At 41.5% G+C, this 20,140-nt stretch overlaps 1 long non-coding RNA gene across 3 annotated transcripts; it reads left to right on the plus strand.

Annotated features, from left to right (window-relative positions):
- Positions 1–14,612: 14,612 nt before the first annotated feature.
- Positions 14,613–19,920, plus strand: LOC307010903. Of its 3 annotated transcripts, none has more exons than XR_013800304.1 (5): positions 14,630–14,827; positions 15,880–15,951; positions 16,098–16,207; positions 16,513–16,613; positions 19,538–19,920. It is a non-coding gene; the product is annotated as an uncharacterized lncRNA (long non-coding RNA). The 3 variants fall into 3 exon arrangements; XR_013800305.1 differs by lacking the exon at positions 14,630–14,827 and adding an exon at positions 14,962–15,157; XR_013800303.1 differs by lacking the exon at positions 15,880–15,951 and having other exon boundaries at positions 14,613–14,827; positions 19,538–19,910.
- The last annotated feature ends 220 nt before the right edge of the window (positions 19,921–20,140 follow it).

Raw genomic sequence — 20,140 nt, forward strand, 5'->3', positions numbered from 1 at the left:
CTGGCTGAAGTTTTTACCTCGGAGGTCAGGTCAGTAAGTTTTCTCTTAAAGCCAGCCTTCTCTTCTTCACTTGGTTTAGAGTCAGATACTGGTGAAATAAAAAACGGTAATTAAGACACAATTGTTGGAAATAATATAATAATAATCTAAAAGAAAACAGTATATTTTGTTGTTGTGGCCCTGGCTGAATTTCTTACCTTCAATGTCAGGAAAACAGGTCTGGAGCTTCCTTCTGAACTCAGCCTTCTCTTTTTCAGTGTGTTTAGAGTCAGCTACTAGTGAATTAAATGTGCTTCCTGGGGAGGCAGTGGGCATGGGTGCATCCTCTTGGGCCGAGGTGGGTACAGGTGCTTCCTCGAAAAATGTAGTGGTCACGGGTGCGTCCTCTTGGGACGAGTTGGGCACAGGTGCTTGCTTAGGGGACACAGTGGGCACTGATGTTTCCTCTGAGGATGAGGAAGGTACAGGTGCTTCCTCTGGGGATGTGGTGAGCACTGGTGCTCCTTTTGATGTCCTGACAAACGTAAGTGGTCCCTTGGGGGGCCTTAAGGGCAAGGGTGTCTGTGTCAAGATGACATCCCTTGTCAGATACAATCTCATATTATTAGGGATGCTCACTTTTCTCCTGAATGAGGGCCTGGCAGGTTCAGGTGCTCCCTGTGGGGAGGCAGTTGACATGTGTGCTTCCTCTTGGGACGATGTGGGCACAGATGCTTTCTTAGAGGATGTGGTGGGCACTGGTGTTTTCTTTGGGGAGGCTGTGGGCACGGGTGCATCCTCTTGGGATGATTTGGGCACAGGTGCTTCCTTAGGGAACACAGTGGGCACTGATGTTTCCTCTGAGGATGAGGCATGTACAGGTGTTTCCTCTGGGGACGTGGTGGGCCAGTGATGTGGGATTCTCACTTTTCTCCTAAATGTGGACCTGGCAGGCACAGGTGCTTCCCCTTGGGAGGCAGTTGACATGGGTTCTTCCTCTTGGGACGATGTGGGCACAGATGCTTTCTTAGAGGATGTGGTGGGCACTGGTGTTTTCTTTGGGGAGGCTGTGGGCACGGGTGCATCCTCTTGGGATGATTTGGGCACAGGTGCTTCCTTAGGGAACACAGTGGGCACTGATGTTTCCTCTGAGGATGAGGCATGTACAGGTGTTTCCTCTGGGGACGTGGTGGGCCAGTGATGTGGGATTCTCACTTTTCTCCTAAATGTGGACCTGGCAGGCACAGGTGCTTGCCCTTGGGAGGCAGTTGACATGGGTTCTTCCTCTTGGGACGATGTGGGCACAGATGCTTTCTTAGAGGATGTGGTGGGCACTGGTGTTTTCTTTGGGGAGGCTGTGGGCACGGGTGCATCCTCTTGGGATGATTTGGGCACAGGTGCTTCCTTAGGGAACACAGTGGGCACTGATGTTTCCTCTGAGGATGAGGCATGTACAGGTGTTTCCTCTGGGGACATGGTGGGCCAGTGATGTGGGATTCTCACTTTTCTCCTAAATGTGGACCTGGCAGGCACAAGTGCTTCCCCTTGGGAGGCAGTTGACATGTGTGCTTCCTCTTGGGACGATGTGGGCACAGATGCTTTCTTAGAGGATGTGGTGGGCACTGGTGTTTTCTTTGGGGAGGCTGTGGGCACGGGTGCATCCTCTTGGGATGATTTGGGCACAGGTGCTTCCTTAGGGAACACAGTGGGCACTGATGTTTCCTCTGAGGATGAGGCATGTACAGGTGTTTCCTCTGGGGACGTGGTGGGCCAGTGATGTGGGATTCTCACTTTTCTCCTAAATGTGGACCTGGCAGGCACAGGTGCTTCCCCTTGGGAGGCAGTTGACATGGGTTCTTCCTCTTGGGACGATGTGGGCACAGATGCTTTCTTAGAGGATGTGGTGGGCACTGGTGTTTTCTTTGGGGAGGCTGTGGGCACGGGTGCATCCTCTTGGGATGATTTGGGCACAGGTGCTTCCTTAGGGAACACAGTGGGCACTGATGTTTCCTCTGAGGATGAGGCATGTACAGGTGTTTCCTCTGGGGACGTGGTGGGCCAGTGATGTGGGATTCTCACTTTTCTCCTAAATGTGGACCTGGCAGGCACAGGTGCTTGCCCTTGGGAGGCAGTTGACATGGGTTCTTCCTCTTGGGACGATGTGGGCACAGATGCTTTCTTAGAGGATGTGGTGGGCACTGGTGTTTTCTTTGGGGAGGCTGTGGGCACGGGTGCATCCTCTTGGGATGATTTGGGCACAGGTGCTTCCTTAGGGAACACAGTGGGCACTGATGTTTCCTCTGAGGATGAGGCATGTACAGGTGTTTCCTCTGGGGACGTGGTGGGCCAGTGATGTGGGATTCTCACTTTTTTCCTAAATGTGGACCTGGCAGGCACAGGTGCTTGCCCTTGGGAGGCAGTTGACATGGGTTCTTCCTCTTGGGACGATGTGGGCACAGATGCTTTCTTAGAGGATGTGGTGGGCACTGGTGTTTTCTTTGGGGAGGCTGTGGGCACGGGTGCATCCTCTTGGGATGATTTGGGCACAGGTGCTTCCTTAGGGAACACAGTGGGCACTGATGTTTCCTCTGAGGATGAGGCATGTACAGGTGTTTCCTCTGGGGACATGGTGGGCCAGTGATGTGGGATTCTCACTTTTCTCCTAAATGTGGACCTGGCAGGCACAAGTGCTTCCCCTTGGGAGGCAGTTGACATGGGTTCTTCCTCTTGGGACGATGTGGGCACAGATGCTTTCTTAGAGGATGTGGTGGGCACTGGTGTTTTCTTTGGGGAGGCTGTGGGCACGGGAGCATCCTCTTGGGATGATTTGGGCACAGGTGCTTCCTTAGGGAACACAGTGGGCACTGATGTTTCCTCTGAGGATGAGGCATGTACAGGTGCTTCCTCTGGGGACGTGGTGGGCCAGTTATGTGGGATTCTCACTTTTCTCCTAAATGTGGACCTGGCAGGTACAGGTGTTCCCTGTCGGGACCTGTCTGGCATGGGTGCTCCCGCAGGGAACCGGGCAGGTACATGCTCTCCCTGCTGGTACCTAGCAGGAGCTGAGGCTCCTTGTGGGGCCTCCACTATTCCCCACTGACCTGAAGTGAGCCCACACTCAAATGATGAGCATAAAAGATCCTCTACCTCCATTACTGCCCACCACCTTCCTGTGAGTAAGGCTGTGATGAGCTCATCATGCTCATCTAAGGGGCTGAAGGGTTCTGTTTCCGTGAAACAGGTGGGCATGGTGGACATGCTCAGTTTGATGGATAAGCATCTTTGATGGCTGCAAGACATGTTGTTCAAAAAAAGTGTATATCTGAATGGCTATTCGTGTGCAACAGTGAACTATCTGTGAAACACTGTGAGAGAAAGAGAGAGGGAAGAGAAGAGATTACTTAAGTACACCCAGAAGCTCTGGAAGCTGGTTGCCTTAGTTTTATAACATTCATTAAATGTATCAACCTATTTATTTATTATTATTATTTACAATAAGCGATATGCCCAGTGGCAGTCCATCAGAGGAAGAAAAAGAGACAAAAATAATAAAAAATTAATATAACAACAAAGTTGATGAAGTTAACTTGTTGTATTCAAATTTTTCTCGATTGTTAACACAGTATAACTGATTCAGTTGCCCCAATTATCCAAACCATTCATTTAGTTCCCAAAACAAAGACACATTTCTCAAAACATTTAACACATTTCACCTGTTTTCTCACACGTTCCAATTTTCTCAGTGCTTTCTGCAAAACTCTACACAAAATGCCCCACGCCAAACACATAATATAATTAACTAAATTGTCATACTGTGAACTCAAATAGGACACATTTATCCATGTGTAAAGATTAAGTAGAAAAACTGAAAGTAGCTGAAAGGTTTGCTTGAGCGGTGCCCTCTACTATACATGCGTAAATATGCATTTCCTTCAGCCTGAGGATTATTCATTTAACTTCTGGTGTGAAAGGGCCTTTACATTTGCCAAAAATATAACTTGTTTTGTTGTTATTAAAAAACAAGCAAGCAAGCCCAGCCCAGATGGGGAAAAGTAACACAAAAGTAACGTAACGCATTAGGCTACTTTTCATAAAAAGTAACTAAGTAATGAAATATTGCATTACTTTAAAAAGTTAATTTCCCCAACACTGGTTGTTTCATGAATTGTGTTATCACTGTTTAAAAAAACAGTTTCCTTTATAGTTTTTTTTTAGTGTTTATTGTTATTATACTTTTATTTTGAAATATACTAAAGTAAGTAATTATACAGCAAAATATTTTTTTAAGAACTTAGGAAACTAACGTTACCTTGACTATTGACAAGATGTGTTCGTGATCGGCATGATTAGGCTATAACGCGTATCAGGACTCAGCAAATATACAAATTATTTGTCTTAGTTTTTATTTGTCAATTTATTATTATTATTATACAATTGTATATACTAATATACAAATATTTAGACATTTTATATACATATACGATAGGCGTAATTTGCGGACGGGACAGGACGGGACGGGACGGGACGGATGGGGTGGGACGTCCCACCACTTTTTGCCAGGGTCGATTGTGTCCACTTTTGAAACATCTCGCGGCACGGATGTAGGCTACCAATACAAATAAATAAAACATCTCCAGTTAACTTTAGCAGAGCATTAATTTCGTTCGTTTCTAGAGGCGAACTAAGAGGCGATCTAGCGCTGAAATGTGTTGTTTTTGAAATCAAGTGATCAAAGTGCTCTTCACACACGGACACGCGCTTCAATCCGTGGCGGAGAGACTCTCTATTCGTTCCGGTGAAATCACAAAACATACTAATGCACACAAACGCGTCCCTGCTTGATATACAACCACTGATAAACAATCGTTTTTTGATGAGGAGGGTAAAACAAACTATACTTCTTAGTGCGGATTAGAACCCAGACCCCCCCCCCCCAACCATATAAACAGCATATAAAAATTGATTAAAAGAAACATTCAGATGAAGAGTATAGGCTTAACGTACTTACAATCACTCGCCGACTCCTTACAAAGTGCGATTTTGCCTGCACTGTCTATAGCTATCGGACGTTCTAAATTATCTTGACATCATAATGGCCTTAAGATGAAAACACTGCCAGTTGCCATGCCGCCGGGACAGAAAGCCATGAATGATATTTCATTTGATTAAGCCTGAAGATACTTTGCAAACATTGAATGTGCATTTTAATTCATGATTTTTTTTTTTTAACCACTCTGAAATTAATCGATTTTATCGATTAACTTGCATGCGAGCAATTAAGTTGCCATGATCCAGAATTCACAAGATCATAGCGTGGCAAAGCGCACAACAGATGACTTAACCAAACTTGGTCAACTGGTAGGACAAATACAAAAAGCAAGTTTCTAGTACAGGTTTATTAATTATTTTAGCAGGTAAAAGTGCATATCAAAATGCATAACCTATATGTGTTCTAGTTCTTAAAGCTAGCTGTCAATAAACCAACAAATCAATAACATTTCATATTTTTAATAAAATATTTAAACTTTTAAAAAAATGTATTCTCAATGATTTTAAGAGGAAAATGTATCATGGCAGTATGCTTTAGTGAACCCCTGTTACGGGCGGACGGACACCACCCTTAACATAAAGGAGAGACGCACACAGACCAGCTCGTGTCAAAATAAATAGGGGTATGTTTATTAAATAGATCGGTGATCAACTGCTCGGTAGGTTCACAAACAAAGACATAAATCCAAACGCGGAACGCTTTTGATTCCCGGGGTGGACTGCAAACGCTATAAAGACGGGCAGTGCATCGACTCTGTCCTCAGGCTCTGTGTGCGCCCTCAGGTGTGGTTCCGGAAACCTTATGTAGCTTGAGTAGGATGCGCTCAGGTGTGACTCATCTGTAATCAAGAGCAAGGGGACAGACAATTAAACACATATACAAACAGACAACGGAGCTGGGGAACGTAACACCCCCACCCCGAAATGGTGACCTGTCGCCATACTCTAAACATGGGAATACTTATTTCTACTCGAGCCTTGTGTTCAGCTTCCATGTATCTGTATAGGCCTATGGAAAAAAAAAAATCAAAAGATTACACAGGAATATAGTTCCAAAGGGGTGTATAAGGTCAACTCATAGGCAATACACAATTATGTGTAAAAAAGAAAAGAAAAAACATCATTAGAGATTTATTTTAGATTAGCAAGCTCAATAAATTAAAGCAAATCTCGGAGTAAATAACGAGTATATATACGAGTATATATTATTTTTACAAGACAATTAGCACTATTAAGCCTCCACTCTAGACAACGCATCTGCGACAATATTGTCGACTCCTCGGATATGTACAATTTGGAGGTTAAACGGTTGAAGTAACAGACTCCAGCGCATTAACCTACGATTAGAATTGTACATGCGACTGAGGAACTTGAGTGGATCATGGTCAGTATAGACCTTCACTGGATGTACGGTAGAACCCAAGTACACTTCGAAGTGTTGAATAGCCAAAACTAGAGCCAAAGTCTCTTGCTCGATAGTGGAGTACCTTCGCTGGGCAGAATTAAATTTTCTAGAGAAGAAACTCACGGGATGGTTTACATGGTCTGCACCTAACTGCAATAGTACAGCACCGGCGCCTACGTTGCTAGCATCCACAGCAAGCTGAAACGGCCGGTTAAAGTCTGGCGCAGCGAGCACGGGAGTAGTCAGTAAGAGAGCCTTGACATTTTCGAATGCTCGGTTACAGGGCTCCGTCCATTCAAATTTAGTTTTGGGGCTCAACAGGTTAGTGAGGGGCCAAACGACAGTCGAAAAGTTCTTGCAAAAACTGCGATAGTAGCCTACCATTCCCAAAAATCGGCGTAGCGCACGCCGGTCGCAGGGCACAGGGAACTCCTGAATAGCGGCCACTTTAGCCATTACTGGCAAAACATGTCCTCTACCAACTATCCGCCCCAAGTAAGTGACAGTGGCTTTTCCGAATTCACATTTTGCAAGATTAATTGTGAGCTTCGCATTGGACAGTCTACGGAAAAGCTCTCGAAGTTGTGTGATGTGTTCGGACCAGTGTGTGCTATGTAGGACTATGTCGTCCAAATACGCCTCGCAGTTTGCCATTCCAGCTAAAACAATATTTACCAAACGTTGGAAGGTGGCAGGTGCATTTCGCATTCCGAAAGCCATAACTTTATAATGCATAAACGCATCTGGGGTCACAAAAGCTGATATGTGTTTTGCTCTTGGTGTAAGGGGCACCTGCCAGTAACCTTTTAGGAGGTCGATTTTAGTGACAAACGTAGCCGAGCCAACACGGTCCACACAGTCATCCATCCGCGGTAACGGATAGCAGTCTGGCAGAGTGATGGCATTAACACGCCTGTAGTCCGTACAAAACCTGTAAGTGCCATCAGGTTTTCCAACTAAAAGGCACGGGGAACTCCACGGGCTAGAGCTAGGTTCAGCAATATTGTTCTTTATCATGTACTCAACTTCACGTTTCAGGACAGCTCGCTTTTCTGGATTTACTCTATACGGGTGCTGTTTAATCGGGCCCTTACCACCCACGTCTATGTCATGTTCCAGAACGGTGGTCACAGTCGGAACATCTCCAAATAATTCAGGAAAATCATCTATCACAGATGATATGTCAGCTGCTTGAGAGCGTGTTAAATGTGGCAAATTACTTCCAACAACGGACAGCATAGCAGAGTTTTTAAGTCGACCTTCAATCACGCACCGCGACGGAGGAGTCACTCCGTCATCATCGTCTACCATTGAAGACGGCAACACGGGGACCTCAACAGGACCGGGTACATTAAGGTCACACAAGCTTGTTCTAAACTCTTCACGTGTATAATATGGTTTAAGCATATTTACATGACAGACGCGAGACTGTCTTCGCCTGTCTGGGGTTTCAATTACATAATTCAGCTCCGATATTTTTTTTTCCACAGTATATGGTCCACTGAATCGTGCTTGAAGCACAGAACCGGGCACGGGTAAGAGAACCAACACTTGGTCTCCAGGTTTAAACGAGCGGGCTCTGGCTTTTCGATCATACCACGTTTTCATGCTAGATTGGGTCTTTTCTAAATTCTCTCTAGCGAGTTCACGCGCTCGGTGTAGTCGGGTGCGAACGTCGCTTATAAATTGTACTGCGCTACGAGAGGTAGGCTTGCTCATCCATTGATCTTTAATGACGCTCAAAGGCGTGCGAACATCATGAGCAAACACTAACTCTGCAGGGCTGAAACCAATTGACTCTTGCACGACTTCTCTAGACGCCATAAGCATCCAAGGAACCGCATCTTCCCAGTTCGTACCCATCTCCAAACAATAGGCACGCAGCATCGATTTAAGCGTCTGATGGTAGCGCTCGAGAGCGCCCTGACTCTCCGGATGGTACGCGCTAGAAATGCGGTGCTTAATTTGGAGCGACTTTAGGACTCGGGAGAAGACACGCGAAGTAAAATTTGTTCCTTGGTCCGTTTGAACGATTTTCGGTAGCCCCACAAAAGCAAAGAATTTTAATAGAGCCCTAGACACAATTCTAGCAGTGATTTTTCTCAGAGGCACCGCCTCTGGGAAGCGAGTAGCAGTACACATGATTGTTAATAGATACTGATATCCACTTTTCGACCGTGGAAGAGGACCGACACAGTCAATGATTATTTTCTCAAAAGGCTCACCCACGGCAGGTATGGGGTACAACGGTGCAGGTGGAATTATCTGGTTTGGTTTACCGCTAACCTGGCAGACATGGCACGTCTTACAATACCGCCGCACATCACGCTTCAGCCCCGGCCAGAAAAAGTGACGAAGAACGCGGTTGAATGTTTTAGTAACACCTAAATGACCAGAAACACAATCATGCGCGATACTCAGAACTGCACGTCTAGTTTCAGTAGGCATAATGATTTGTTCAATGTCACTCCATTCATTACTTTTGTGAGGCCTCCACCTCCGCATAAGTAAACCATCTCGGACAAAGTAGGCTGAACTCTCGCTGGGACGGTCTGGAACAGATTGAATTGTATTATAACATGAAACAAGAGTGGGATCTTTCTGTTGAGCACTAATAAGTTTCTCTAAGGATAACGAAATATCTGGTTCTATTGTTTTTCCACTGCTCCTCACATGTACAGGACTACTGCGGCACGGAGGGAAAGTGGGTTCGAAGAGCCTCTCACACTCCGCAGGGTGAGCAACGAAACTGTCACCTAGGTCGACGTCAAGGGGAGGTACTGTATCCCTCATCCTCCGAGTCTGCGACCTAGTGACAACACTGGTGGGAAAAACCTCTGGGAATTTGTGTGCACACTCATCGGGGCACTCTTGACTGAGCGGCACAGACACAACCTCGGGTGGAACATCACCACGGCTCCACACATTTCCACCGGCTAGGTCGTTGCCAAGGAGAAACGTGACACCGGGGACTGGCAAAAAGTCTTGAATGCCAACAACCACGTCACCACACACCAAATCGGAATCAAGATGCACGTAATGCAAGGGAACCTCAAGAAAACCCATTTCGATTCCTCGAACAAGGACACTACTGCCTGTTGCAGTCTTATCAGATAACGGCAACAAACCACGGAGGAGGAAAGACTGCGCAGCGCCCGTATCCCGCAAGATGCGCACAGCGACAGCTTCCTCGCCAGACACAGATACGGTCCCATTCGTCAGAAAGGGCTCGTACATGGACTGGGTTTTCTCTGATTTTAACTCCGCATGGAGGACGGGTGCTATTTTCTTCGGGGAAGAGTTAATGAGACCCATTGGCTTTGTGGATTGTTTTTTTTTTAATATTAAACAGTCTGCGATGATATGCCCAGGTTTTTTACAATAAAAACAGTGTCTGTCATCTTGTTTCATTGCACTCTTTTTCGTGTCTATATCAGAGGTCGCAGAGGGATTAACTCTTAAGCGAAAACGTTCTCTGCCCATGTTATGCGTCAAAACGTATTCGTCAGCAAGGACAGCGGCTTCAGATATTGACTCCGCCTTCTGCTCAGCTAGATAGGTGGTCACTGCGGTTGGCAGACAGTTTTTAAACTCTTCTAAAAGAATTAGCTCACGCAATTTCTCCTGACTATCAACCCGTTGTGATGAGCACCAACGATCAAAAAGTGCAGCTTTATCTCGACCAAATTCAACAAAAGTTTGACGCTCAGCTTTTTTTAAATTCCTAAACTTCTGTCGGTATGCTTCAGGGATCAGCTGATAGCACCTCAGAACTGAAGCTTTCACCACATCATAGTCACCGCTCTGCTCCACTGTTAGCGACGAGTAAGCCTCCTGCGCCTTTCCCACTAAAACACATTGCAGGAGGAATGCCCACGCAGTTCTCGGCCAGTTTAAATTGGTCGCGACACGCTCAAAGTGTGGAAAATATTTTTCCACATCTTTTTCCACAAAAGGTGGCACAAGACGAATGTGGCGAGCGACATCAAATGAATTAGGGTCAGAAGCAGCGACACCTTCCCGCTGGGCCTCGATTTCTAACTTCCTCAACGCTAGTCGATTTTCAAGTTCATGCTCACGGATTTGTGCTTGCATGCGCTCACGGTCATACTCAATTTCTTTCTCTTTAATGTCCAACTCCCTCAACCGAATCTGCAGCTGTAATGCTTCCATCGACACGGGAGATTGTTTCTCTTCAGGCAAAATGCCCTTATTAAGCAAAGTTGTTTGTAAGACGGCCCTGATTGTTTCTTTGGTGCGTTTCTCAGCATAAGTGAGCTCAATCTCATAAGTTGCAGCCAAATTTAACAACTGCTCTCTCGAAAATTTTAACAATAACTCAGTAGAGGGTTCTTTAACGAATGCTTCCTCTGTTGCCATTCTAAATGCGAAAAGACGCTGAAAGCGAACCAAAATCACGAAAAAAAAGAAAAAAAAACTCACTAAAGCAGTTTTAACTGCGACCGAGCTACAGCGTAGCAAATGTCTGAACCCAGCCAACACGTATATGTTGGCCCCACATGGTTTAAGCTTGGGCTACTTGGGTACCAAGTGGGCATGGTCCCAAAATGGGCATCTTATCTGGGGCCCACTTGGGTCATCTAAGTAGGTCCCACATGGGCAAAAACAGGTGGGCTCCCTATATGGGTCCTAGTTGGGTCACTAATGGGAACTGAGTGCATGGGCTGAAAATGGGTAACACAAATGGGGCCCATTTGGGTTTATCAAATAGGTTAGACATTGGCAAACACAATAAATCTCATATAGGCTGCCCACATGGGCCCAAGGTAGTACCCACATAGGTAATCTCTGTATGGGTTATGAATGGGAAAAACATATGGGGCCCGCTTGGCCAAACCACATGGGTCAGACATGGGCAAACACAACCAGTCCCATATAGGCTGCCAACCTGAGCCCATGGTAGTACCCGCATATGTAATCTCTATATGGGTTATGAATGGGAAAAACATATGGGGCCCGCTTGGCCAAACCATATGGGTAAGACATGGGCAAACACAACCAGTCCCATATAGGCTGCCAACCTGAGCCCAAGGTAGTACCCACATAGGTAATCTCTATATGGGTTATGAATGGGAAAAACATATGGGGCCCGCTTGGCCAAACCATATGGGTAAGACATGGGCAAACACAACCAGTCCCATATAGGCTGCCAACCTGAGCCCAAGGTAGTACCCACATAGGCAATCTCTATATGGGTTATGAATGGGGAAAACATATGGAGCCCACTTTGATAAACTATATGGGTCAGACATGGGCAAACACAACCAGTCCCATATAGGCTGCCAACCTGAGCCCAAGGTAGTACCCACATAGGTAATCTCTATATGGGTTATGAATGGGAAAAACATATGGGGCCCGCTTGGCCAAACCATATGGGTCAGACATGGGCAAACACAATCAGTCCCATATAGGCTGCCAACCTGAGCCCAAGGTAGTACCCACATAGGTAATCTCTATATGGGTTATGAATGGGAAAAACATATGGGGCCCGCTTGGCCAAATCATATGGGTCAGACATGGGCAAACACAATCAGTCCCATATAGGCTGCCAACCTGAGCCCAAGGTAGTACCCACATAGGTAATCTCTATATGGGTTATGAATGGGAAAAACATATGGGGCCCGCTTGGCCAAACCATATGGGTCAGACATGGGCAAACACAATCAGTCCCATATAGGCTGCCAACCTGAGCCCAAGGTAGTACCCACATAGGCAATCTCTATATGGGTTATGAATGGGAAAAACATATTAGCCCACTTTGATAAACTATATGGGTCAGACATGGGCAAACACAACCAGTCCCATATAGGCTGCCAACCTGAGCCCAAGGTAGTACCCACATAGGTAATCTCTATATGGGTTATGAATGGGAAAAACATATGGGGCCCACTTGGCCAAACCATATGGGTCAGACATGGGCAAACACAATCAGTCCCATATAGGCTGCCAACCTGAGCCCAAGGTAGTACCCACATAGGCAATCTCTATATGGGTTATGAATGGGAAAAACATATGGGGCCCACTTTGATAAACTATATGGGTCAGACATGGGCAAACACAACCAGTCCCATATAGGCTGCCAACCTGAGCCCATGGTAGTACCCACATAGGTAATCTCTATATGGGTTATGAATGGGAAAAACATATGGAGCCCACTTTGATAAACTATATGGGTCAGACATGGGCAAACACAACCAGTCCCATATAGGCTGCCAACCTGAGCCCAAGGTAGTACCCACATAGGTAATCTCTATATGGGTTATGAATGGGAAAAACATATGGGGCCCACTTGGCCAAACCATATGGGTCAGACATGGGCAAACACAATCAGTCCCATATAGGCTGCCAAACTGAGCCCAAGGTAGTACCCACATAGGCAATCTCTATATGGGTTATGAATGGGAAAAACATATGGGGCCCACTTTGATAAACTATATGGGTCAGACATGGGCAAACACAACCAGTCCCATATAGGCTGCCAACCTGAGCCCATGGTAGTAACCACATAGGTAATCTCTATATGGGTTATGAATGGGGAAATACGAGTATAATTTTGAAATAATGAATTATGAAATAAAAATAAATTGTGCATCTGTAAATTACATCATAATCTATATACTTGTAAATAACATATCTGTACAATCATTAAAACAATTATATACAGTATATTTATAATTTATAATCTTTGTTATAATGCCACTAACAGTTGACCGTGGAATATTTAGTAGTGAGGAAATTTCACAAATGGATTTACACGGGTGGAAACCAATCACGGTACCATGCTTGAATTCACTGAGCTCCTGAAAGCGACCTATTCTTTCACAAATGTGTGTAGATGTAGAAGCGTGTGTGTATACAGCTGTGGCCATGGAAGTGATTGAAATACCCAATTTCAATGATTTAGAGGGGTGTCCCAACACTTTTGGCAATTGTGGGTACAGTAGGCCATGGCTCTTCAAATCCAGTCCTGGAGTGTTGGTGTTCAGCAGACATTAGTTCCAACCCTAATCATTGACATTACATTCAAAGTGTCAACTTTTAGTGGTCTGATTTTGTGAGTTACTGCAAAATGCTTATCTCCATAGTTTTTTTAAAATGTATACAAATGGTTCAAAATATCCAGAAAATGGTCACTGTACAATATGAAGAACGGGTTACAGAAGCTAATTATCTATCAAAATAATGGCTTAGAGATGGGTAAAAGAAATCAAACCCCTAGCACCAGCCATGTGCCCTCATTCAATGGAGATAGGCTACTCAGTGTTTTCTGGTCAGTCGGTTAGTGACAATGTAATTCTAGAGATGTTTTAATATTGGGCTTAGGGTTAGGGTTTTGATTATTGAAAGGGGAACATCAGTTCAGATGATGAAATAGTCCAAGCAAAGAAAGATAGAATGGAAATTCATGGTTCTGAAGGGAAAATATAAATTCAGAAATCATATTTGCAGCATATAGAGTACAGAATAAAGTGCAGTTTCATTAATTTAGCATATTGTGGTTTGTGTTCAGTTTTCTTTTGAGGCCAACAGTTCAGACTTTTATTTTCAGTCGTAGTTGGCACGACATGACTGACCCTCAAAGTTGAAATATAGGCGAAAAAGTTTTTCTTTTTCTTTTTCAAAATCTGTATGTGAATCAATGTCATGTCTTCAAGAAATACTTAACCTTTGAATTATTATTATTTCTAATTATTATTTTAGCATTGTATATTTTGATCAAAACACCACTTCAAAAAGCTAAATTTATGTTAAAATATATAAAAAAATATTATTAACAATAATAATAATAAAAATTGATATTTCAATCTCAAGAGAGAAGTGCAGCAGAAAATGTTTTGCTTTGTGTGATTTTGTTTGGATTTACAATTTTGTGTGTGTGTGCCTAAAGCTTATAGCTACCATGCAGGATTGCATTTTTATTCACACACTGTCATAAAAACACTATTTGACCAACTAATCAAATAATATAGTCTACAAATAAAACTAAACACACATTTCTTTAAAAAAAGAAAGAAAAGAGGAAAAGTAATCTTTTCCATTACCAGGCTGAAACAATCGCTATTGGTTGTTTGTTTCACCTACTTTGATAATGATTGGTTAATCTGACTGTCATCTACGTAACTGGCCAATGACAACTGTGCGCGCCTTTTTACTGGTCATGTTTGAAAATACGTCAGTTTGAGTTGATGACTGCGTGTGTGTGTGTGCTGCTACTGCTCGGCAATATTACTCAGTCTTTACTTATGGCAGTTAAATTCTTATTTTGAACTAATTTGCGTTGTGACATGTAAACGGAGGAGAACAGAAGCTGATATGTGAACACAGAGGAAGGTCGGACTGGATGAGGTCCTGCAAACATATTGGCGATATCAGGTAAGAGAACATTTTTCAATCTCTGTTACGTAAAGTTATGTTTCGTGTTCATGTCCTATATATCCACTATAATTTTAGAAAAACAGATATATTAATAAATATGTCATGTTTAGGTATTACATTAAAATAAGGTGAGAGTGCTATATAGTTAATGGTAGAATAATGCAGATAAACAAATCTTGTGTTAATGGAGTTCATTAACTTCCCAGATGTTCTGTGTACACACGAGAGTTTAATAAACGGATAACGGACGTAACGTACAACCTGGAGCTGTGTGTACCATTGACTGTGAAGGTGTGCTTCATCAATCGCGATTATGTGTTTAATATTGTAAGTTAGCCTCTGATGTCAATGTTGTCAGCTAGTTTAAAACTCAAACACAAGAAAACCCTAGTGTAGAACATATTTATGTACTTAATATTTACCCTGCAATTGTACTTTGGTATCCTAAATTATATACTTAAAGTCAATAAGAACAACACATTTTGTACTTAATGCACTTTAGTTATCTGGAAGTGCTGAGGTTAAGTGTATTTGATTGTGGAACTATTGCAAGTATACTTTAGGTACACTTTATTAATAGTGATGTATATACATTATATATATATATATATATATATATATATATATATATATATATATATAATTCAATTTTTGTTTTTTCCCAAATTGTTGTAATATAAAATGAAAGTTACATTGTGCACTAAAAATGCTCCAAATATAGTTTTATTAGCCTATAAATTAAATATAAGTCTTAGGTGATTGTGTCAATAAGTTAATGGTTTTGAAGGATAATAAGTAGGCCTATGTTTTTGTATAGGTTTTTTATTTATTTATTATTTACTAGGGAAGGAGCATCCAAATAAGTAAAGTGACTGATAAAACAGTTATTTACACTCTGAAACACTAGAATCTACTGAAGATTTGAGAAATATTATTGGTCTAAATCTCTTATGTTTTTCTAGATAGCCGTTTCTGAGTATTTTTACGTACCTCTTCAAAAACTGGTAACTGCTAATGATAAGAGATTTGTTTACTTCTATATATTCAAGCACTGGAAGAAGATTTTTTGGGGAGAACAGGCACTTAACAGAGAGACAACTCCACCACGATTATCAACTTCAGTAAATTTTAACCATTGCTTCTAAACCTTACATTTGGGATTAATATATTATATAGTAAAAGTATTAGTATCATCGTCAAAAGTAATTTCCTCTACCAGTGACAAATCTGAGTAACTTTTTATCCTTTTGTCTTTCTTCCTCTAAAGTGACAAAGAAAGGAGAACATGTCACCATCATCAATCCTTTATTTAGTTCACTGAAGAACATCAAGGGAAAGGCCCTCAGACGTGTCATAACAGGATAAATGTGGCTACAGGTAAAATTATTAGATTGTTTGATTTTGGTGTACCAATTTGCTTTTTTTAAGCTACAATTGTGTGACGTGACATGTAGCCAAGTATGGTGTCCCCATACTCGGAATTTGTGCTCTTCATTTCACCCATTCAAGTGCACACAAACACACACACCCGGAGAAGTGGGCAGCCGTTTTTGCTGCGGCACCCAGGGAGCTATTTGTTCATGTTGTCTGAATGTTTTATAATGGCAAATGTTGGTACAATTTAAATACGTTTTGTTCAATATTGTTTAAAGGAATGGTAATAAAAATCTTTCTTTTTAAAGGACTTATCAGCCCACTACACCCCACCCAAGACTGACCAAGGATCCAGATGAGTACTGGCAATTTGGTGGAGGACTGTTACTACACTGCACTGTCACTTCTGGTATGGATCCATTAACCTTTTGTTATGTGTGAGGTGCTTTGATTTTACTTAATTTAATAAAATTTACAAAATTAGATTTTACATACTTTACTTAGAGTAGTTCACTTTAAAATGAAAATTACCTGATTTACTCACCCTCAAACCATTCTAAGTGTATATGACTTTCTTCTTTCAGACAAATACAATCTGAGTTATATTAATAAACACCCTGACGCTTCCAAGCTTCATAATGGCAGTGGATTGCAATCATCAGTTTAAAGCTCAAAAAAGTGCAGCTATCCATCATAAACAAACTCCACGCGGCTCTGGGGGGTTAATAAAGGCCCTCTAAAGCAAAATCATGAGTTTGTGTAAGAAAAATATCCATATTTAAAACTTTATAAAGTAAAATAACTAGCTCATGGCCATACGCAGTCTATTTGCGTATAAAGCACAACTTACACAACTTGTGACGTCAGAAGTAGCGTAATGCATAATGGCGTAGCGTAAATATCAGCAGTGCGTCGCATTACTCGCATAAGTTGCGCTTTACCCTTTAAGTGCAATCCGTATGTTCGTTTGGCCGGAAGCTAGTTATTTTGCTTTATAAAGTTTTAAATTTGAATATTTTTCTTACACAAACACATGGCTTTGCTTCAGAAGGCCTTTATTAACCCCCCGGAGCCACGTGGAGTTCTTATATAATGCATGGAAGCACTTTTTTGTGTTTCAATCTGATGGTTGCAATCCACTGCCATTATGAAGCTCAGAAGTGTCAGGGTGTTTATTAATATAACTCCGATCGTATTTGTCTGAAAGAAGAAAGTCATATACACCTAGGATGGCTTGAGGGTGAGTAAATCGTGGGCTAATTTTAATTTTAAAGTGAACTACTGCTTTAATACTATGTGTAGTTAGGATTCTGAATTAGGCTAAGTGTAATGTTTGTCTACTTATCAGAAATATACAGAGCCACATATATTATCAGAGATTAGAGCTGCAATTGTTGAATGATTTTGATCTCGATTCAAATACTACGCAATATTTTCCTAAATGACAACGATTTGTCTTAAACCTTTGTCAAGTAAGATCACAGTGAACATTTATATCTGCGTTGATGCTGTCAGTAGCCACATTAGACGTTTTTTGTTTCGGTCAGAATGAAATCATTCTGATTGATGAATCTGAACATTGTTTTTACATGAATGCTAAGTCATCGGGTTGATGTGCATTTATAAGTCACAAGCATCAAATCTGATTTAATCTTTTGATGTGCACGCACTGCACGAATACCGGTATGCAGTTTCATGTTGTTGTCACAAACTTACCATCCTCCATTGTTTTAAAAAGCAGACTTATATTTACCTATTTCAGGTCCTTATTAGGAGACAAGGAGCACACAAAGCTTTGCCGTGCTGCTTATATTAATTAAGCAGTTTAAAAAACGATGTCCAGATGCCCAAAACAAGGCATCTGCAGATGAGAGTCCGAAACAAGCACTTGTTGGACAACGTTGTCCTGCACCACTTCAGGGAAGATTGAGTGGGAAGATAATTTTAGATTGACACAAAAGTAATTTATTATATTCTTATATAATATTACAACAACATCAGCTCGTAATTCAAATGATCACAGAAGTACTGAGATAAAAGTTTATAGTTCATAATCAGTTATAAACACTGTCTACAGTTACAATCAAAATAAATCAAAAAGTGACAAGTAAATCAACTTTTGCAAGACACTTAAAGATAAAGATTTCACATTGTTAACAAACAGGTGGTGACGAGACTGGTAAACAAATGTATTTGTCATTTTTTAATCATTAAATAAATGGGAATAGGAGCAGGCTTCACTCAATGATTAAACTTAAACTTTAAGAGTGCAGGCCTGAATACTTAGAATATATAGAACAGGAGAGTGGCCGCACTATGCATAAATAGTTTTATTTGCACAAACGCGTTTCGGCGCGTGCCTTCAGTGTGCTAAAGAAGGCTGAAGAAGGCACACTGAAGCACACTGAAGAAGGCACGCGTTGTAACGCGTTTGTGCAAATAAAACTATTTATGCATATTGCGGCCTCTCTCCTGTTCTATATCATTTTTTAAACATTCATTCTAGAGATTTGTTCAAAAACGCTGATTCATCCAGTAATGAAACAAGTATTTTAGTCATTAAATCATTCAAACTTTTTATTTATTTAGATAAAACATTTTAAATCGACTGTAGAAATTAACATTTTGTCAGAACCTCTAGTAACTGACATGTTATGTTGTTAAGTTGTCTGTTCAGAATCGTGATCTCTGTCTGAAACGCTAAAATAATCGGGATTCTCATTTTAACTTAATTCTAACTTTAAGTTATTAAAACTGTGACTCTTAAGTCAAGCCATCCTGGAAATGTAAGAATAGTCCACACCTGTGATCACCTCAATTATTTTCCAAAGACATACTCCAAATAAAAATAATTATATTTTTACTTTAAAAGTTACAATTAAAATACTTTATTATGCATCATGTTGTCGGCCCATTCTATCATGGACTGAGAATCTGATTGTGAGAAACTACCTAATATTAAAATGACAAAAAATTCTTGAGACAAATTATTATTATTAATGTTTATAATTTTTTTTCAATGGCTAACTTGTATCAATGAATGAATTGATGCTTTCAAACACATCGCATATTCATACTTTATAAACTGGTTTTATTAATACAAAATATAATCAGAATAGTCTGAATAAATAAACAGTAATTCTCTATTCATTTCCCAAATGCCCTTCCATTGACATTCCAATACCATGACCATTCCAATTGAAGTTTTATGCTGTTTTTGTTTTTTATCCTGAGTAAAAGTTGTTCTTCTTTCATAATGTATTGTGACATGTGTAAGTAACATGATTTCTCTAAAATCATAATCTCTAAAAAAAAAACAAATTTGTTTTGCAGAGGCTCTTAAGAAGACTGCACACAGATCAACTGGCAAGAAACTGAGAGGGAACTCTCAAAATAGTTTGGGACAAGAGATGGAGGAGGACAGTGTCTAGAATGCGCAAATGACTGTCTGCAGTATAAGCTGTACTGATAAATGTATAGTTGCTGCTTCTTCTAACTGTCCCCAATTTATTTCCTGTTCAAATGTTCAAAGCTTTCAGTAAAGACTGGGTCAAATACAGGTTAAAAATATGTATTTTAACTATTAGGTATATAACTTTAAAGAGATACTCTTTAATCTGACAAAAATCTGCTTCTTTAAATATTGTCTCTGGAATTTCAGAATATAGCATAATATGATGGGTAATTTCAATAAAGTTTAAATTTGAAAAGATTTCAATCTCACTGTGTGCTCTAATGTTTTAAAACTTGTTTGTGTGGTGTTGCTACTCATTTAGATGGAACCCAGATGATCCCTAGTTGGGCCACATGCCTATGATTCCTAGTTGGGCCCCACCTAAAGCCCTGTGAAATCCTGCATACAACCTAAATGAGTAAGTTGCTGGGGCCAACATGGAACCCGTGGACAAACCCACTTACAGCCCGTATTTCAGCCCA

The sequence above is a fragment of the Phoxinus phoxinus genome (genome assembly GCF_949152265.1).
Source record: "Phoxinus phoxinus genome assembly, chromosome: 14".
NCBI lineage: Eukaryota > Metazoa > Chordata > Actinopteri > Cypriniformes > Leuciscidae > Phoxinus > Phoxinus phoxinus.